Source organism: Cavia porcellus, unplaced genomic scaffold, assembly GCF_034190915.1.
Source record: "Cavia porcellus strain 051 isolate PalLab524CR breed Dunkin Hartley unplaced genomic scaffold, mCavPor4.1 scaffold_19, whole genome shotgun sequence".
NCBI classification, from domain to species: Eukaryota; Metazoa; Chordata; class Mammalia; order Rodentia; family Caviidae; genus Cavia; species Cavia porcellus.
This window is the reverse complement of record NW_026947502.1, coordinates 6,698,046-6,719,567: the sequence shown is the minus strand read 5'-3', so window position 1 is coordinate 6,719,567 and position 21,522 is coordinate 6,698,046. Positions and strand designations below refer to the sequence as shown.

The window sequence follows — 21,522 nt, the reverse complement described above, 5'->3', positions numbered from 1 at the left end:
GGATGGGGAGAGGGGTCCGATTTCTCAGCTCCCTCCGGCTGTCATTTTCCGTGACTCGATTCCCCACCGTGAGCTCTGGGCCACAGACCAGTTGGCTCCTGCTCTCCCTCTCAGTGCGCCTGCGAGCTGGCAGGAGGCGATGATCTGCCCGAGCTCTCCCACCTCCCTTCTCCTCCTCCTCCTGCCTGGGACACACCTACTTCAACTTCTCAGCAGCCTCTAGGGCTGGGCTGAGCCTAGCGCCTTCCTGCTCAGCTGCTCTGCAGCTCCCCAGCGCCTGCCTGGGCTGCGAGCTCCACCCCAGCCGCCCACTCCGCTCCAGGGCAGCCTCCCCTGCCCAAGGGCCCAGGTAAGAACTCTTGAAGCATGGAAGCCCAGGGCCAGGGGTTGCAAAGCGAATCTATTTGTGTGCCTGGTTCCAGCGCTGACCAGCCTTGGGGAATTCCTGAGAAGTGGAGAAGGAACTGGGAGCCAGCCGGCTGGCCAGGGCAGCTGGGGTAGCTGCGGAGGGGGCATGGTGGGGCACCTGGGCCCGGCTCCCCTAGGTATGCAGAGCCTGAGCCGGGGAGCTGGGAGTCAGGGCTGGGGCTCAGGGGCAGACAAGACTGGGACTTTGACCTCAGTGAGGAGGAAGGTCACGTTGCACGTGTGGAAAGCTGGACTCTTGTCTCTGGGAGAATCAAATCTGCTTGTTCTTTCTGGGGATGAAACTCCATGGAGTCTGGGGGAGATTTTCCTTCACAGTTTGAGGGGGCATGCCAGGGTGACTTCTTGTGTATGTCCGGGGGCTCAGGAGCCCTATCACAGACACAACTGCTAAGCGAGGGTCAGCCAGCTCACCTGGCCAGCTGGGGCTCCCTGCAGTCCTTTAGAGGCTCCGGATTAGATCCTCGGCTTTCCTGACTGTACAGTGGGGACACCCATAGTCACCAGGGCTGAGAAACGCTGTGGCCCAGAGCCACCTCAGGTGGCTGTGACTCGGGCTGGGGCAGGGAAGCAGGAATCTGATGGTATCTTTGGAGGCAGCAGAGCTGGAGGGGAAGCTGAGCAGGACTTCAGGGTCAGAGTTCAGCCCTCCGCCCGCCCGAAGGGACAGCACTGTCAGCCCTACCTAGTGTGGGAACAGCAGAGCCTCGCTGAGGTTCGCAGAGAGCTCCAAAAGCCACCTCTGTCCCCAGCCATGGTCGGGGGCTGATGTCTGGGCTGGGATAGAGGGAGCAGTGACTGTGCATGTCCCCAGTGCGTTCTCCACTGGGTAGATAGAGAAACACTCAGGAGCTGAGCGCTGCTCCTGCTCCAGCCTCGTTTAGCAGGCTGGAGTGGACACTGGTCAGGTTAATGAACGTGCCCTCTGTGGACGTCACCACGATGGTCACTGTGGCTTGAGTTCTTCAAATGCTTTCTGTATTTGGGGTCTGGCTGAGTTTGCATGGTCCAGCTTTTCGCAGCCAGCCATGTGGCAGTGTGGAAAGAGAATTCGTTCATGGTGCGTTTGTGACTCACAGGATATGGGACGGTTTTTCCGCATACACGGGAAAGGTGTTGGATGCCTGCTAAGACGGGTTCTAAAGGGGTTCACCCCAACAGCCCTGTTGGGTACACAGAAGGGAAGGGTTGAGAGACTCAATGTCCCCCACCTCAGGAGGCATTTGTGGGTGCCCTTCAGGGCTCTGCGTGGCGCACCTGCCAGACTCCTTGCAGGAGGATTTCGGGCCCATGATGTGGGCCAGCCTGAGGGGGTGAGATGGCAAGTGCCCCGTGCCCCAGCTCCTTCTGCCTCAGTTTCCTCCCCGGCATACGGAGGCAGAAGCACAATGAATGAAGGTCTGTGGCACCTCCTCCTGCTCTAGTCCCTAAGGTCTAGTCCCTAAGGACTCAGAGGGACCTGGATGCTCCCTACCCCTCCGCAGGGGCATGGCTGTGTTTGCATGGGCAGGGCCCAGCCCCACCACACCTGTCCGTGAGCGGGGCCCCGTGTGGTCCCCCTGCACCCTCTCCCCAATCTCTCTTACAACCTGAGTTCCTTTCTCAGAACCGATGTGGGAGCTAAATGGCATAATGCATTCAAGGCCGGGCTTGAGACACCCGGCGTGTAATTCTTACATTTGTGGCGCTCGGTTCATGGGCCGCCTCTCTCCTCTTGGGATGATTTTCCTCTCTGAACGTGTTCTCTGCTAAGGCTGGCCGTGAGTCCACCGTTCATGACCTGTGTGTTCCCTCAGATGCTGTCTCTCCCACTGAGGGAGGTGCTGAGGTCTGTCTTTCTGTGTCCAGTGCAGCGCATGGCACATAAAGGAAGCCCCTCATGCACCTGCTGAGTGAACGATGTTGCTCGAGCCCTAATTAATTCACAGATGAGAACTGCTGCTTAGGGAAGCTGTGTTAGAGGCACTGGACCAGCCAGGCGGCAGCGCAGGCCTCGCTGGGCAGAGCTGGTAACTCGGCCGAGGTCCTGCAGCGAGTGAGAACCAGGCCTGAGACCCGCATCTCTGCACCCACCTCCACCTCAGTCTGCCTAGCCCAGTACAGTGTTTCTGCTTCTTTTGTTTGGGATCAGCAGGGAGGTGAACCCTGGACGATGAGGTGACCTCCTCGATCAGATCCTTCCCGACACCCAGGAACACACATGTGTGCACACGCACACGCATGGCTCCTTCACTCTTGTCCCCAAGTCAGTAGACGTTTCTCACTGTCCAACTGGACTGGCCCTCGAAGTCCCCTGGGGCCCTGTTTTACAGCCACAGGTTAAGAATGCCCTGCCTGGAGGCGCACGGCGGGTGGGTGGTGATGTCCTAGGTCAGCGAGCACTTCCTGCTGAGTTGAAAGGGGGCACAGAGCGCTCTGGCTGACCGAGCCCCTCTGTGTGCACATCGCTGGCCTGGCCGCTTCTCGCACTCCCATCACCTTCTGCCGTCTCTTTGTGTTTCATTACTTTCAGTGGCGAAACAGGACACAGATCAGTTAAGCCACTTCCTCTAAGTCACACAGCTTTTACTCTCTTCACAGACACTTGGTTCAGTAGATGCTTCAGGGAGCATTCGTGGTATGTCAGTACCCCCCAAATTCACAGTTGGTGGAGACGGACTCACCACGGATGCTTGGATAGTTTGGGGTAGGTGAAAAATACAAAGTTGGAGAACTGACACTGAACATCAGTTTTGAGGGGGTAAATAAGAGGGAAAGTAAATTAGGAGCCGGGCACGGTGGCACACATCTGCTATCCCAGCGCTTGGTAGGCTGAGGCAGGAAGATTGCAGAGTCAAGTTGTGTTGCAGGAAGACAGAGACTGATTTTCAGATTCCCAGAGAAAAAATGGTTTATGCGCAGTTACATGGGTTAGAAGACAAGAAAGCAGCAGACAAGCGTTGGAGCCTGGTCAGAGAGCAGGATGAGCAGGTCTTGGGAGGCCTGTGTGCAGGACGATGGGCGGGGCTCTTTTATAAAAATGCAACCTACCTGGGGAATGACAGGCTACGCAAAAGCCAGGTAACGGGGAGGACCCTGGTCACCCGCTTCCACAATTAGGTTTCATCTGTACTCCACCAACCTTTCCCTGTAAACTTTCCCCACTCTGAAGCAAGTCCCATGGAGAGGGCTGCATTAGAAAATATTCCCACATTTATCTTGAAAACATAAGGACTTTATCCTGAGGGGAAATGACTTGGACATATCAAACAGGAGAGGGTGGTGGAGGAGGCTGCGTCTGGGAGTGACTCTAAGGAGAGGGTCAGGCTGGATGGGAAGCCATCTTGCTGTCACCGCACGCATGGGCTGGTGACAGTGGGTGATTCTCCAGGTCACTCACAGATTATCCTCCAAAACCCATCTCCTCTGGAAAGGAGGAGACCTGGACATTTTCCAGGGTGGAACTGCAGGAGACATCCCTCCCCTCCCCTTCTTTTTCTGTTCCTGAGACAGGAAGGGCCGGAAAGCACAGCTCTCCTCCCCCTGGGGGCGGGAAGCCCTGTGGAGAAGTCTCCTGTTCAGCTCCGGTGCCCATGGCAGTTGGCCCGGGCTCCTGAGGAGCAGGATGCTACACGCCAGCCGTGGGGTAACGTTGGCATGTATGTGCGCGCTGGCCGCGTGTGCTCACGTGCCTTGTCTCAAGCTGCCGCCTGTCCCCACAGCATGCTCCACCTCGGTCCTCCTGAGGAACGCAAGGCTTCCGGGTGAGAAGTCTGTCATTTTGCACACTTGGAAGTTTAGCTGGAGAAGCGAGAGGGCTTGGTGTCTGCATGGCGCATAGGAGCTCCAAAGCCAGGGGGCTCAAGCGTCCAGTGTGTTCTCACTGCTTTCCAACTTGGTGACCCTGGACACCTTGTGTCACTTCTGGAGGGGTACGAGTTTTTCCGTGTGGAGCATTCAAGCTTCTGTATCTCATACTAAGAGCTCACCGGGTGGTAGCACTGTTAGACTTCTGGGAGCTCTGAAGTCCTGGGAAATCAACTCAGAAAACTACAGCGTCTCCTAAAATTCAAACCCCAGAACCTCAGACTCTTGGCAGCATATGGAGAGAGGAACACTCTGGGGTCCTTGGCACGCTCTTCACCCCGTGTTTGCAGTGGTGTCTGACAGCGGGTCAGCACGACCTTTTAATTCTCTCTTTGTAAACATTCACAAGCAGAATGAATGAACTGCCAATTCCAGCAGATGAACTTCTATAAAGTGAATTAACACAGTGACTAACCGGGAACCAGAGCAAAACACAGACATGGAAGCCTCCAGGGGCCCCAGGCGTCATGGGGACCCAGCCCCGCTGAGATGCTCAGCTGTCCCCAGCAGCCAGTCCTTTTTGTCTCTGAGGATGGCTCCGCCTCTTCTTTCAGGGCTGAGTATCCCTGTTAGAGCTCTGCCCGGTAGAGAGGTCCTGTGAATCAGTTTGGAAGTCACTAAATTAAACTTTACCTTTAAATTGCTTTTTTCTCACCATCGTATTTCTATAAGACCCTAATTTAGCCAAGTTTCCCAAATGTCTGAGGCTGATATAAAAAACACAAATTCCTCAGGCCCAGCCTAAGTCTGTGATATCAAAACAGGAAGCCAATGGGTCCTGGACAGCTGTATTCACAAGTTGCGGGGTAGGGGGTTGGATTGCAGGTACCACCCAGGTGGGTCTGGGCACCATTGCTCTGCTGTCCAGAGCCTGCATTTGTGAAGGACAGACCACGTTCCAATCTGCCCTCTGCACACTGTACTTACTGGCACTGGGCTTTGCTGACCCTTAGGCTTTTGTGTGCAACCTTAACTGTTGAAGGCTTCTAAGACTCCCAGGGGAGGTGCTGTCCAAGTGCTGGGTCAGCGCTTCGATTCTTGGGGAGAGCCATCAGGAGCCAGGGCAGTGTTGAGTTTGGTGGGTGCAATCACATGGAGAAAGAGAGAGAGAGAAAGAGAGAGAGAGAGACAGACAGACAGACAGACAGACAGACAGAGAAAGAGAGAAGAGTCCTGCTGAGCCACCACTAGTGAGCAGCAGGGCCTGGGACACAGCCTGGCCTCTGTAGTCCCATCAGTAACACAGAAATGAACCTTACTCCCCTCAAAGCTCTTCCAGGGGATTAAATAAGAAAATGAACTCCAAACTGCTCCCGGGACAGGAAACGTGTACAGAGCAAACCCCAAGAAACTGGAGCTCGGTTCAGCATGGGCACCCAGGGAAGTGAGCTCACCCCATCCTTGTGGTCCCCTAAGGAAGGGCATCAGGGCAGGGGCACCTCGGGGCAGGGCTTCCCACTGCCTGGGATGCCTGTGTGAGTCCTGGGCTTCTCAATTTTGAGAACCATTTCTTTCCTGGTTCTTGGGACAGGAGAGTCCAGGATCCCATGCTGTGAAATCCGCTTCAGTTTGCAAATCATCAGAATGTGTTCATTATTCAAATATGTTTATTATTTTAATTAGCCTTCTTTAAACCCTCTTATCAGTGACAGAAAAGCTGCACCAGTCGTAAAGGTGCAGCTCAATACAGTTTCTAGAAGCTAGCCAGCTTGGAGAGCAGTGACCAGGACACGACACTATCCCAGGCACCGCGTCCCCGCTGATCACTAACTACCTTCACTCCATGAGGATCACTCTGTCCTAGTCTAATCCATGTATCCGTTTCGCCTAGTTAAAGCTTCATATTCTCAGATGCACTCTTTTATGTATAATTTTTCCCCCATATAATGTGATTGGATTCACCTGTACTGTAGTTAAATTTCCATTCTCTGACCACACCAGAACTTCCTACACGCATTCTGCTCTTGACGGGCTCTTGGGTTGCATTTACCATATGTGAGGAACGCCTGGGTGCACACATGTGCACACTTCTGTCAGGTCATGCCTGCTTGTGGCTGTGCCTGGGGTGAAAGCCCTCTGTTTTCAGGGTTGTTTCTATTGCAAGTAGACCCCGGGTCGCAGAGCTGGGTCTCGGCCTGGGAGGTAGACAGACCTGTGCTCAGGGCAAGCAGCAGCTGGGTTGAGGCACTGAGGGCCGGTGACACCTGCAGACTCTGACGTGCAGACACGGGAATCAGGGCTGTCTTCCGCTTCTCCAGTTGATTTTAAAGATAAACCTGTGTCTGCTCTGCCCTGTGGCCAAAGAGTCCTCCAGAGTGGTCAGAGGGGCACCTACCTGCAAGGGAACATGTGAGCTCACTCAGGCTCTGGGCGGTCCTACTGAGTCACTGCTGCTGGAGGGCGAGGCCTTGATTTTCAGCACACTGACACTGGAGAATCTTGAAGATAGCAGTGTTTCTCTAAGGTTCCCCCTCCTCTCTCCCCAGGCAGGGCCCTGTGAAGGATTTCAACTCGGAAGGGAGGCTAGGATGTAAGCTCCTAAGAAAGAGATGGTTACCTTGTTCGGCAGATGCCAAAGGCAGATCCCAAAATCACCCATCGAGCCTTGTTCAGCATCTTTTCCTGAGCCCCACTGCAAAGAGTTTTGATTCCATAGATGTGGGGTGGGGCCGGGAGTGTTTATATTTCACCCCTACTCCCATTCCCTGAGGGGATTCCTAGTGGCGGGAGTGGCTGGCTCCACTCAAGGGCCAGCTCTGCCGACAAGAGCAGAGGCCCAGCCATCTGTTGGCTTCTGGGACTGCCCATGGCAGAGCAGAGCGGTTACCACACACAGGAGTAAGTGTGGGCAGAGCCCACAGGGCTTGATTGTGAAACCCAGAGGCTGAGCCACCAACTGCATCCAAATCACCTCTGACCCCTCTGGGCCGCTGGCCCGGCAGTCAAATGCGTCCAGCTCAGCTCAGCAGCAGGACTGAGGCAGCAGAATTCCTGGTCTCGTCCTACTTCTGGAAGGCCACTGCCCTCCTTCCGTGACCTGCCCACCTGCCTAGCTTTGTCCTGGGTCAGTGACAATATGTATTTTTAGAGACCAAGTGCTGAAACTACAACCCCAAACTCTTTATCCAAAGTGCCAGCTCTGCAATTTAACCTGAATGCTGAGGTTTTAGTCTAGAAAACAAACAAAAACAAAATAAAAACAACTCTAACATCTTTCATCTTAAAAGAAAAACAAGTAACATATGTGCTATGGGTTCACTGCTACTGTCCTAGGCTGTTAGGCTCAGAGGGGCAGGGCAGATGGATGGCTGGGCCAGGTAAGACTACAGGGAATGGGAGCAGAGGCCTGGAAGGGAGCCTGTGCTGAGAATCTGTTTACTGCTGTGTGCAGGGGGTCACGTGGCCTCTGTCTTCCTGGTTGTTCTTCCCAACCCGTGGATGATCCGAGTTTGAACTCTTGCCTGGCTGTGCTGTCTTGGAAGTTAGGTGTGTTAGCTTTCTGATGTTCCTGTGACAAATACCTAGATAAACACCTTCAAGGAGGAAGGAATTATTTTGGCTTATGGTTCCAGAGATTTCAGTCCATGGTCAGGTGTTTCCTCTGCTTTAGGCCTGTGGAAGAGGCAGTGCAAACATCCTGGTGGAAGGCTGTATATGTGTGTGGAGGGAGAGACAGACAGACAGACTGGAAAAGGAAGGGGACAAAGCCACACTCCTGGTGACCTGCCTCATCCAACTGGGATTAATTGTGATTCAATCACTTCCCCAAAGCCCATCAGCTGGCAGACAAGCTTTCAACACAAGGAGCCTGTGGATGGACATGTTGGATTCCAACCATAACATTAGTAATTGCTCTGAGTCTCATTTATATCATCGACAAAATGAGGATAATTACAGGGTTGCTGTTTGCCCACTTGGAGAGGCCGTGTGTGACCAGTGCTTACCAAAAAACCTAGCGCACACTAAATGTTCAGTAAACGTCAGCGGTGACCCGCACCCCTGAGTATTCCATCCTCCCAAAGCCTTGCATCCTTAGAGGACAGCTCAGTGGAGGGTTAGTTCAGCAGGCATCTGTTAGTCCTATTTCCCAGGTGAATGGACCAGTGAAGGCCCAAGGAAATGAAAGGAGTTTGCCCGGGACCTTCTCCAGGGCACCCTGCCAAGGGACTGGGTCTCTACTCTGAGTCCTTTTCATAGCAGCAGGAGCCTCGTGAGGCTCCTGTGCCAGACACGGTGCCTGGCAGTTGGTGCACATCGCCTTGTCTTGATCCTCACCACTGAGGAATTCATTCTCTAGTTTATGGATGAAAAGACCACGGTCCCAAGATTTGCTTAGGGTCACGCACAACCTGAGCAAATACAGGGCAGCTTGCTCACGCAAGCCAGGGGTGTCCAGCTTAGAGACAGACCCAGCCAGGTGTTGCCACACACGGCTGATGTCCTCATGGACAAGGAACAAGGAGAAGCTTCTGTCCCTGTCACTTCTCAGGGCCAAGAGAAAGGAGCAGCATGCACTTCAGGTGGCCAAAGGGCCCAAGGGCACTTAGGCAGGCAGCTTTCTGTGTGCTGGACACCGAGGGGACTTGTGCTGAGTGACCCCACTGTACAGATGACATCACTGGGAACCAGAGAAATCAGCCCAACCTGTCGGTGGCAGAAGACTAAAGATATGGAGATCTCTGTTGTTAAAGGTGACCAGGACATAGTCTGCCTTCTGTCCTGCTCCTCCTGAGCATCTCATTACCCCTTCTGCCCCCTCTTCACCTTGGGAAGAGATCAAAGTTCACACCTCCTTCTTTCATGTTGCTCAACTGGCTGCTTGAGCCTTGTCACAAAGCATCGGCAGGAGAGGAGTGTCACAAAGATCCGTGTGTGTGCGTGTGTGTGTGTGTGTGTGTGTGTGTGTGTGTGTAGGAGGAGGAGGAGGAGGAGTTCCCACAAAGGGCTCCCCGCCTCCGGCGAGGGCCAGTGCACACACACAGGAGCATTCCTGCATTCCGCACATTCTCGGAGCAGCAGTCATGTGACAGTCCATCAGCTACTCTCTGCCTGCTGGCCCTGGGCCAGTGCTTGCTACGATCATGCCCTTAAATCTTCCAGGGAAGGAAGTGTCCCTGCTGCCTTTTGAAGAGGGAGACTGAGGCACCGATAGGTTAAGCCTGGAGCCTCAGGCAAGCAGGGAAGGACTGAGGGCTGGTCTGGCTCTGGAGCTGGCTTCCTTCCCCCTGCTGTCCTGCTAACACATGGGACGAGGATGTGCACAGTGGGTTCCAGGGGCCCTCACCTTGGGAGAAAAGATGGGGCTGCAGGTGGCGGCTCAGTGAATGCAAAGAGCCCTGGATCAGAGCCTGGGCTCTGGTTCAGCTCTGCTACCAACATGGATGTAATTTAGAGCCATCTCTCCCCTTCTCTGTGTAGTAATTCACCTTCACAAAGCACAGATTAGACATAAAATGTTTTTTAACATTTTTATTTGTTTTTGTGTGGTGTGGGATGGAATCCAGGGCCTCCTGTATTCAAGGCAAGGTGCTCTATCAGGAGCCGCACCCCCAGCTCTGCACAGTAGTTTTAAAATGGTGCCCTGAACCAGAGCCACGAGGGGGCCGATGCCAGGGGTGGGGGGGACGGCCAGACCCCAGGATTTTGCCATAAGTCAGCATCATTTGCAGACTTCAGGGGAAGAGAACAAGAAGTCAACAAGAAGCAAGTCCTCCCTGTGAGCCAGTGCCATGTGTGGGCTCCTGCCAGTGCTGGGGCACAGCCAGACCCCAGCTCCTTCCAGTGCAGGCTGGGAAACGGGAAGGGCAAACGCCCCCCACCGTCCTCCACCTCCTAAGCAACTGGCTGATCCAGAGAAACAGGCCATGATAGCAGCTATTGAGAGGAAAGGCAATTTGACACTTGTGGTGTTTGGCCTTTCACTGACTGCACTATTCAGACAATCACTGCCCGCAGTGTGGCACCTGGGGGATCTCCTTCTGAGGGTGGTAGCCATTGTTAACTCCCTACGATCTTGTTTTGAAGTCCTGTATCTTTTTCATTGTTTTGTTGGGTTGGGTTTTACTCTGTTTTATTTTGTTTGATTTTGTTGTATCTGATGGCATGCGTAGCTATTTCAAAGATAGTAAGATATACTTTGGATTTACTATTGTCTTGCTCTGAAGTCCTTTATTGCATTCATTGTTTTGTTTTTATTGGTTCTATTCTGTCCTGTTTTGATTTTTACTATGTCTGACGGTATCTGCAGCTATTTTGAAGCGGGCAAGGAGGCATTATGGTAATCATGGTTGTTTCCTATTGTTTTGAAGTCCTTTGTCACTTACACTGGTTTGTTTTGATTGGTTTTGTTCTGTTTTATGTTGCTTTATTTTATTCTCTTTAAAATAAACAAACAGTGCCCGAAGGAGACCTGGGAATGTCACAGAGATGCCACAGAAAGCAAAAGAAAGTAGTAATGAGGACTTGGGGCTCTGGGATCCCACTCAATTTGTCACAATTGCAGCTCATTAACAGTCTCTTAATGACAGTTTTAAAACAGCAAGCCATAGTATTTATTTAGCAATCACTGTGTGCCATGCATGTGCTAAATATTTGATACGAATCATCAGGTCCAAGCTTCAGAACAATTACCAGACTGGGTTCAGTTTCCATCTATTTTCTTAGAAGAAATTACTTCTTTTTAAAAATTGATAAAATTTGCAAATATTTCATACATCAATAAATAACACATAGTTTATTTATGGAATGTAATATGACGTTTTGATGATTGTGTACATTCTGGCATTTAATCTGTTTAACAGATCCGTTAACTCACATACCGTTTCTTTGTGGTAAACAGGTAAACTCAGGAAGTTTCAGGCCGGTACCTCCCTATTAATACAGTGTGTGCTAGGTTGTAGGATGGAGCTCCTGAACTTATTCCTCAGTTTGAAATTTTGTGTCCACTGTTTCCTGCTTCTCCAAACCAAGCCCCCCATCAGCTCGGCTGTAGTCTCGGCTGCTACTTAAGTTCCTCCACGAGCGTGAGATCAGACCACTTTTGGCTTCTGTTCCCACTGTATCGCACTTAGAGGAATGTACCCCACTTCCATTCATGTCATCACAGACGGGGAGATTTCCTTCTTTACTGCGGCATGTATCCACTGTGTGTACAGATCGTATTTCCTTTACCCACTCATCCATTGGAGGGCAAGTGGTTTCTGTATCCTGGCTATTGTGAACAATGCTGAAATATACATGGGGCAGCAGGTAGCTCCTTAACAGATTCATTTCCTTTGGATGTATTTCCGGGACATACATTGGTGACTGGGGTTGCTGGATTACATGGTTGTTTTAAAGGAACCGCCATACTGGTTTCCACAGTTCAGTGGCTGTACTAATCTACATTCCCAGCAGCAATGTGCAAGGATTTCTATTTCTATCTTTATATTCTCTTATCTTTTTGATATATGCCATATTAGTGGGTATCCCACTATGGTTTTAAGAATCTCCTTTTTTAAAGATGATGAAAAACATACTTAGATGTTAAGTTATGTGAGATCACCCAGACTGAGATGTGTTTATATGTCTGAGAACTTCCCCTTGTGCAGAGTTCCAGTGAGTCAAAGAGAAGATCTACAGGATAGGAAATGCCCTGCTCCGTGAGGCCCATTCAAGGAGGGTGTTTTGACCTATTTTAGTTACTTTCTCATTGTTGGGACACATTACCTAATTACGTATTAAGGGAACAAAGGTTTGTTTTAGTTTCCAGTTTGTGGAGGTTTCAGTCCATGGTCAGCTGGCTCCAAAGCAGGGGCAGCATTGCAGAGGGGCACTGCAGAGGACACACAGTCTATGGCTGGGCAGCAGGAAGCAGAGAGATATCAAGGCTGGAGGGAGGGAATGGACACTTCCAGGCTGTACCCCCCAAGTGACCCACCTCCTAGAAACAGACTTCACCTCCTGTTACAGCTGATACATCGTGTCAGCTTGACAAGTTTAGAAATTTAACTAAGAGACTAAGCAAGGAGCCAGGATCCTTTCTTACTTTGTAAATATCCCCAGCCTGTCAAGAGGAGGGCATAGAGGTGGTGTGAGTGCTATATCCACCCTGGGCAGGGGCGGGATGGCGGGGGGTGGAATAGCCTGCTTACAATATAAGGGAGGAAAAGAGGCTTTCTCTGGCTCCCGTTTGCTCTGGCTCTTTTGCTCACTGCTGCCTTGAAGTGTTGCCCCTGTGCCATGCCACCCTGCCTTGGAGCCAGCTGATTATGGACCAAAACCTCCGCAAACTGAGCTTTCCTTCCTTCTTCTGGGTGTTGGATATTTTGTCCCAGCAATGATAGAAAAGTAACCAAAACACCTCCCAACATCACCTTTAGCTATGGACTCGTCTTGTGGACTAACCCACTGATGAGTATCACACTCCCCACAGTCCAACCACCTCCCCAAAGCCCTGCATAGGAGCACGTGAGGCTATGGGGAGACATGAACCATAGCATGGCCTTTGCATGTTATTCTGTGCTCTTCATGAAAGAAGTTTTCCAGTTCTTTTGAATTAACCATGATTTCAGGGGACAGCCTTCCTCTTTCCCAAAGACCTGTCCCCAAACCATGGAGACGGCCCCCCATGCCCACACCTCTTGCCTTCCCACGGGCTACTCAGAGGTGTTGGCAGGAAAGAACTGAGTGTCCCTATTTGCCATCCGTAGCGCTGAGGTTACATCTGTGCCCTGATCCACTGCAGAGCTCCTTTCCTCTGGGCATCCTAAACTATACCCCAGCTCTTTCTGGAAATCTTCCCATTGGTAAATACCAGTCATTCTGCTGAACTAGAGCTGGTTTTGATCTTACAAATCCCTCTAAAGTGCTCCCCCAAAAGTGGGGCTAGATTTGGTAACTGCAGAATTTTCCACTCCTCCCCTGACCCAGGTCCTCTCGTCCTGGATTCCCTCTAGCTTGGGGAGTTTCAGCTCCAGTGCAAAGCTCATGGATCCACATAGACAACCCCAAGAAGAGGAGACGTCAGGTCTGCCTCTTGTGTGCTCTGAGCCTTGGGGAGCATCAAGACATCAGGGAACCTGAGTGCCCACACAGCCAGGTGGGTTTGATGGTTCTGGGGAGCAAACGTGTGGCCATCCCGGACTCTGTGTTCTTCGCAGTTAGCATGGATGTAGCTGCCAGCACACTTCTCTCCTATGAGCAAACTGATCTTGGTGATGGTGGCGGAACTCAGTGCCAGGCTGGAAGGACAAACTCAGTGGGAAGAACATCTGTGGGGTCCATACAGGCAACTGCTGCTTCATTCCAGCCAACTGGCAGCCTGTCAGGGCAGAAGCTATGCCTTCCAGCTCCTGAAAGACACACTGTAATTAGGGCCCAGTGTTTCTATGTTAACAGCTAATGAACTAGCCAACAACAAGACAGTATATTAAAGGTGGACAAACGTCACTGGAGTCAGTGTATCAGCAGGGCGCTGTTGAACGGTTTTAAGACAGCTCATCAAACATCTTGGCTCTCCTTCTGTGCCTGTGTGGCATCCCATTTTACGGAAGTCCTTTCCTCGGACCTGAGGCCTTGGGCCGCCTGTCGGGTCACCCGGAAGTCCTCTTCCCTTGTGCCCTTGAGCTCATCACAAGGCTGCTTGCTCTTTCTGAGGGCCTCTCCGTTTTTCTTCTGCCTAGAACTTTCTTCCTAGGACAGCTGTGTGGCTCTTCTTCGTCTTGGTCAGCTTTCTGCTAATGCATCACCTTGTCAGAGGACACTTCCTAGGCTGCTCTTTAAGACAAGTAACATTTCCCTGCTAACGCTCTGTTCCTTGTTCCACAGGACTTTCCTTCATGTCAGTTCTTATCACCTGCTGTAGTAAATGTCCCTTCCCTTCCACTAGACTCCTGTAAGACCAGGACCCTCATATTTTTCTCTGTTCTAGAATGTTCTAATATGTACTGGGTGAAGGAATGGCTTTGACGGCAGAGGCAGGGCAAGAAAACACTTTCTTTTCACCTACATATCTGTTCCTCTCCCAAACCTAAGTGCCTGGGAACCTTGGCTTCCTTTAAATGAGTATGTTTTGACCTTTGAGGGCTCTGGGCATTTTAGCTTTGGGGGCTCCTCCCACTGGCTTTTATGGTCCCCGCTGCTGGGTCACGCTGCCGTTTTCCTGGTCCCGGTAAGGCCTTCCTCTGGGGCTCTCGCTTGTCATATTATTTGCCTTGTCTGCTGCCCTGGGAGGGAGGGAGGAGTAGCTATTTCACAGACAGGTAAGCTGAAGCCCAAGGTCACGCAGCCCATCAATGGGCTTCAGTCACTGGCTCCTCTCTTGCCCAAATGTACCTCTTTGAGCTGTTTTCATTGCGTGAGAACCCACAGTGGCTGCCTATACACCAAGGAGTGAATCGAGTCCCAGTTTTGTGAAATTGAAGGAAGCCTCCCTGCCTCAGTTAATTCCATTTGGCTTAAATCAGTAGAGCTTGAGTTCAAGCCTACTTAGCCCCAGAGAGAAAATCTTAAAGTGAGAAAAGACCCTCTTTGAGTCTGAGGTCAGAGTCCTCTTCCCAAATGTGGTCTTGTTCTGGTCCTGTTTCTCCTCCAAAACCTTCTGAGGCTCCCTATGAGTAAGGAGAAAAATTATCTCAGTGGCTAAGGCTTCTTGATTAGCAGATCTCTGGAATGTCACTAATCTTTTTTTTTTTTTTTGTCTTTTTCCTTTTTATTGGTACCGGGGATCGAACCCACGACTGCCTGTTTGCAAGGCAGGCGCTTATGCTGCTGAGCTAAATCCTCAGCCCCTGAATGTCACTAATCTTGCACTTACAGTTTTTATTCTGGTTCAAAGGCTCAAGCCCTCCTAATGTTACTTATACACACACACACACACACACGCACGCACGCACGCACGCACGCACACACACACTCACTCACTTCAAGCTTTTGCAAGACTATTCAGTATTTAGGATTTTATGTTGAAAGCCAGGCCTAGCGCTGAACACCCAGAACAAAGTGGGTAGAGATGGGAGTTGGAATGTGTTTATTGGTGGCATCCAAAGTCCTTGTAATTTCACATTTGAATTTGGGGGAAAGGGAAGATATTTCCCAGCCCAGGGCAAGGAATCTAGAGGCTCACTCTTTTCTAAAAGGCTTTCCAAAGTTTTTTTTTTAAAAAAATATTTCATCTTCTTGGTTTTTCTGTTGCCAGGGAATCCAGAGCACCCATGTTCAAGTAGGCAGACTGGCTGTTCAGTACAGGGACAGTCTTTCCAGGTGGCCTTGGCTGACGCCAGAAGAGCCTCAGTTTTCCTTATCTGAGAAATGGGAACACGAGGACAGCCATACTTCCCAGAAGCACATTGCTAATGATTATCCATGATACCCCTGAGGAAAGGAAAGGTACTGGGCCTGGTGGGATAGATCCTCCACTATTGCGCTGCAGTACTTCTGGGACAGAGGAAGAGGGGTTCCCTTGTCAGAAACAATCAGTCCATAGGAGCTTCCTTAGCAGAAGTTTATTTTAGTTTTGAAGTCTTTCAAGTTCCACGTCATGGGAGGATTAGAATTCAGGATGCAGGTCTAGACTCCTGAGGTTGACAGTGCCTGAAACTCATGCATGGTCCATCATAGGCGCAGCTCGCAGTGGGCCACAGGCATAGCACATGGGCCCTGAGTCTTACAAGTTCTCACTTGAGGGCCCAGAGCGCTGATAGCCGAGCCTCAGCCTGCTGGATCTGAAGGTTCCCAGAGGTCTGTCAGCTGGTTTTCAAACCTGTGCTCCCCAGGGGCTGAAGCACAAGCCAGTGGGCAGGACCCCGAGTTCACCCCAGCTTCTACGGCTCTCGCCTGCTGTGCGTTTATAGATGGTTTCCAGGCACAGTTCCATTGTCATCCAAGTATTGTAATCTCTTTTTCAGTATCCTTCACAATGCGGAGAGTTACATTTGTAATCCCATAGAAATGTTACTGGAATTCCAGTGAGTTCATTCCAATCTACACCTCCAATGCAACCCACAGTGAGAGTAAAGACACCAAGACAGACTCAAAGTTACGGGCAGCCAAGCAATTCTGATGTGGGTGCACAGAACAAAGGCCTCGAACCAAGGCCTCTCCCAGAATTTATTATCTCGTTAAGAAGGAGGTGGCTCTAGGATGAGTGACAGTGGGGATGGCGGGAATCATGTGAGTGAGGTGAACTGTGTTGGCCAGGGGGAGAGCAATCTGCAGGGAGAAGGGTCTGCAGAAAGACCAGGCTGCGTAACTCAGTTGGGATGGCATATGAATGAATTTAGGAGGCTGTTGCTTCATTTTCTGATACATAAACTTTTGTGCCCCGGAAAGGCATGGCCTCTTATTTTGAGGCTCGTACCCAAATGTCATTCCTGGAGCTATCTGGCTCTGCCATCTCTCTGTGTTCAACCATTTTGCAGGGAACATGGTGTGAGGAAGCAGGAAAGTGTCGGCTGGTCCTAAGGGTTGCATATCAGCACCTCAGCCAGCCTTGTTTACATCGATTAGAGTCAGTTGAAGTTAGAAGGAAATGGCACAGCCAGCTCTGAACCTATCAGTACATGGAAATACGACTCACATTAACTAATGCAGAAGCAATTGTTCTGCAATTCAAAGAGAAGTGCCCAGATTGTCTTCTACAAGTTCCATTAGGAAACAGTTTCTGCCCCAGAAGCAATATAGGGGTTTGGAGTCACCGAAGCCTTCCTGCCCTTAACCCCCAACAGCCACTCACATCATTTGCAGATGAGTTTGAAAGAGGTCTGCAGAGTGTGGGTGACTTGCTAGATCAAGGCCACCCAGAGAATGAGTGACCCCAGGTCCAGGTCTCCTGAGAGCTCAGCAGGGATCTGACCGCACTGAGCGAGCACTGACAGATGTGTGGCCAGGATCTGTGCACCTGGGACTCTTTTCTGACCTTTTGAGAGTTCATTTATAGTCTGATAGAGACATTCTGGCATGCACAGGACATTAGAACCTGCACATCTCCCCGCAAGGACAAACTTCCACCTAGACTAAAGCATCCTTCACTGGTGCCCTCAGACTCTGGATCCCCCTGGAACAGGGAACCAGCCACACCCCAGGTGGCTGATGTGGGTAAGGTGGGAAGCTCTCTCAGTGCCGTGCCACGCAGCTATGTGCAAACACCTGTCAGTGAGCTGGAGAGAAACGTGGATGTTGTAATCTACGAGTTTCTGAATGTCAGAGTGAAGGTTTGCAGAAGGTGGCAGGGAGCACCAAACAGTAGGCAAATCAAGTCATGGCCTCCTCAAAGTTTAGAGGCACCTAGTGGCAGGAAATCAGGCTGAATAAGAACAAACTGGGAACTGGACGTAGTGGTGCATTCCTATAATCCTAGCACTTTGGGAGGCTGAGGCGGGAGGTTTGCAAGTTCGAGCCCATCCTAGGGAACTTAGAGACTTGGCCAAACCTTGTCTAAAAATAATAAATGAATAAATGCATAAATAAAGGGGTTGGGGATGTGGCTCGGTGTGAAGGCCTTGGGTTCAGTCCTCAGAATGGCATTATGTGCTTGTAGCTCTCCTTACCCACACCCAGCGCTCATGTGTCAGCCAGCTGCGGGTAAGTACTGTGCTCAGCACTTATGTGCACTGACTGTTCTCTGATGGTCTGAAAGCAGGGAACTAGAGGTCAGAGGTGGTAAGCTGCTGTCCAAGGCCACACAATGGCCAGGGTGCCGACCCTCCCTCACCCCGCTGCCTCCGATGGCTGTGCACACTAGGAATGGACACGTGTTCCCTTACAGGGTTCACTTTCACCCCCAGGTAGAGCTCTGTCTGGGCCTGGGAGCCAGGGAGCTCCAAACAAGCACCTGCCCGAGCAGCCCGTAGCAGGGCCAGCAAGCTTGGACTCGACCAAATGTGGGCAGCTTCCTGCTGCGCAGAGCACAGGGTGGACCTGCTCCAGGGAGTGCCTCGGTGCTAAAAACTAAAAAGGACTAATCTGTACAGGGCACTGTGGCAAGCATACTAATATGCGTGACTTTATTCATAGTATTCAGAAAACCCCGTGAGAGCCATAGCCCCATCCTACCAGACAAAGGAACCGCGGTCCAGAGAGCTGAGTAACTGACCAGAGTTCTACAACCAGCAAATCAGATGGCGCCGGGCCTGGAGCCCTGCAGGGGATGCCTAGGTGACCAAGCCTCTCTCCTTCCCCTGAGTACAAGGGGAAAGCACCTCAGACTGATGCTCATGCTGTGACGTCGGCTGAGTCCCCTTTCTTTCCGTGGGACTTCATTTTCTAGCCTCAGAAGTGGAGAGGTGACCTCTAAAGGCCCTTGGAATCTGCACTCTGTGTCCGCAGCTCCTGAGGCCAGAACCTTCCTCTTTGCAACTAGAATGTACTGTGCCTGGGTTGTACCAAGCACTGACCTAAGCACTGGGGATCGGACCAGGAATAAAACACGCACAGCTCTGGTCTTCCTGGAGCCCAGCAGCAAGTGACAGTTATTAAACAAGAACATGTGGGGTGGTGACAAATGCCAAGAAAATGGACTGAAGCAACAAGGTGGTCAGGGCAGGAAAGCTGCTTCAGACTAGGGTCAGGAGGTAACGCATGAGCTACACACTCACTCAACAGCTGCTTTTCAGCAGCTGGCTCATACTTGACTGTTGAATCTGTGAATAATGAAAACTTTCCAACATATTATGTCATTTCCAGTCTGAGGATTAAACTGCAGCCTTTCACACTGAGCTACACCCCACCTCAGCCCATTTGCTTATGTGTGTATTTATTTTTTATTTTGAAACGGGGCCTTGCTAAGTTACTACCTTGGGTAGAGAGCAAGTGCAAAGGCCCTGAGGCAGCTCCCTGCTGAGCCGAGGGGAAGGGGGCTGTACAGCAGTGCTGTGACCAATGGAGAGAGTGCAGGGAGGTATTGCAGGAGACTCCGTAGGGCTCAGATGGCGCCAGGCCTTTTAGGCTATGACAAAGAGCTTAGATTTAACCTAAACCTTATGGGAAGCCACTGGGAAATTTTGAGCAAGCAAAGGATATGAATGGATTTCTATTTTCACAAGGTGTTACAAAAGCATAGCCCTGGATGCTATAGACTGGGAGGCTGGAGCAGGTGCCCAACATGCCTCTGCGCCCCATTCACCCAAACCAAGTGCCGAGACCAGTGTGGGGACACGGTGTCACATCTGGGTCAGTGGCTCAGCCCCTGCACCCTGCACTGGCCAGGAGCCTCCAGGACCGCCCCAAGGTACATTCGTTCTGCACCTCCTCCCCTGCAGGGAGACCCTGGCCCCGATCCCTCCCTGCAGCTCCTCTTAGCGGCTCTGACTCCCTGGCTCCACTCCGCTCCTCAGCCTGGCGCCAGTTGCAGCCGTGTCGTGCGTCTTGTCGGGACCTGCCCCGTGCTGGCCTGACCTGGGGAACAGGAAGCTTTGTGCACAGCAGGCAGGGCAGGCAGCATGCACCCCTGGCTTTCTGCGCCGCGGAGCACACACCCGGGACTGGGGTAAGGACCCCTTGCCCCGCGCCCAGGACTTGACTTCCAGAGTAAATGGTCCATGGTCTCCCAGGGCTGGTGCAGGTGGTGTCAGGCAGGCTGAGTGTGGCATTTGCCTGGGGCTGGCTCCCCGTGCCTGCAGGGGTAGTTCAGAGGTGGGAGGGCGGGGAAGCCAGGCAGAGTGGGTAATACGAGACAGCTCTTTCGGATGCTGGGTTTTGGACCCCAAATGTGGACATCTGCCTCCAGCCAAGGTGGCGGGGCTTGGGGCACCCTGGGTGGTGGTGGGGAAGCTGCAGGACGGGGCATCTTTAGGGTGCCTAGTTAGGTGGACTTTTGCATTCCCGCCTCCCGCCTGCGGACGCCACCAGCAGGGGCTTTTGGAGCCCTGGGCCCAGTTTCCTCAGGACTCTGGGAGAATTTGGCGCCCAGCCTCTCCGCTTCTCTTTGCCCTGGAAGATTAACCTCTTCCTTGCCTTTGAAGAGCAAGACAACCAGAAAAACAAGTCAGGCCTGTTTTGTCCAGGAATGCTCCCCAGGCCTGGCAGGCACAGCGAGGTTCCTAGGAACAGAGGCTCCCCGGAGGGTCAGACAGCAGCCTGGAGCCTGGGAGGGTCAGACAGCAGCCTGGAGCCTCGGGGCGCCCAGTCTCGACCCCAGGAGCCTCACGCTTCAGGGCCCAGGCAGGACGTAGGGAGGGTCTCCGTGGAAAACAACAGGGACAGAGGACAGCAGAAAGTGTCAGAGCCGCAAAGCATGCTCTTGTGAATTGTTCTGCAGGAACTGGTTTCCAAGGACCAGTTCTCAGCTGGGCCTGGGGTGAGTCTCATCCCACCCGCTGCTCTCTCCCCCTCCCCAGCTGTGCTGAGGAATGGGGTAAGCTCAGTCCTCACCACTCCAGGAGTCCGGGAGCCACCTCTGCCCCCCTATGATTAAAGGGGTGGGTAGCAGGACAGGAGGACAGGACGGGGACGTGAGCCTGCGACCCAAGGAGAGTGGATTTATTCCTTTTGAGAGCCTCACCTTTTACTAATAATGGTTAATAGTACAACTGACTGTACACCAGCACATTATTTCCTTTGATATTTTTACTTTTTAATTTAAAAAAAATTTTGGAGTTTCTTTGAGATAGGGTCTTGCTATGTAGTCCAGGCTGGCTTTGAACTCACGATGGAGCACAGGCCAGCCTCCAACTCATGGTCATCTTCCTGCCTCAGCCTCCTGACTGCTGGAATTAACAGATGTGTGCATCATTCCCTGCTCTTTTAATTTTCACAACTCTGCGACATGGGTAGTGTTCTTACCTCTATTTGACAGGTGAATCAAAAGCCATAGAGGTTGTCTTGAGAGGCACCTCCTAGCCCTCGGTGGAGCTTGAACTGAGAACCAGGCAGCCTGATGTCAAACCTGGGGCCCCAGCCGCCTTCCCTTCCCATCTGTGTGGACTCAATCCAGTGACAGCTCGTCCCTGATGGAGGGGCCCTATAGGAAGGACACTGAGAATATTGCTCAGCTCGGGTTCCTGGCTACGAACTGGGACTGTTTACCATCCCGGGGTAGCTACAGAGAGCTTTTAGGTAAAAGAGTAAGTGAACAGCCCTGTGCTGTATGAGTCGGGTGCTTTGGAGAGGGCTTTGCAAATGGTCTATGTTCTGAGCTCAGAATGCACCTGAATCAGGCTCTATCTGTGCAGGATGGGTCACAGAGAGGAGCAGGGAGGCCAGTCGGCACTGCTGACATTTGGGGCCGGACACTCCTGTCCTGTGAATTGCAGTTTAGCAGCACCCCCAGTTCTG

The 21,522-nt window shown here is 51.8% G+C and overlaps 1 protein-coding gene across 3 annotated transcripts in view; it reads left to right on the top strand.

The window, feature by feature from the left end:
- The first annotated feature begins 214 nt into the window (after positions 1–214).
- The window catches only part of Fat2 (FAT atypical cadherin 2), an 88,705-nt gene continuing 67,397 nt past the window's right edge, over positions 215–21,522 (top strand). For all 3 annotated transcript variants that reach the window (XM_063230673.1, XM_063230672.1, XM_003464475.4), the window contains exon 1: positions 215–349. The gene's annotated coding sequence lies outside the window, so the exon portion shown is untranslated. The remainder of the gene's footprint in view (positions 350–21,522) is intronic.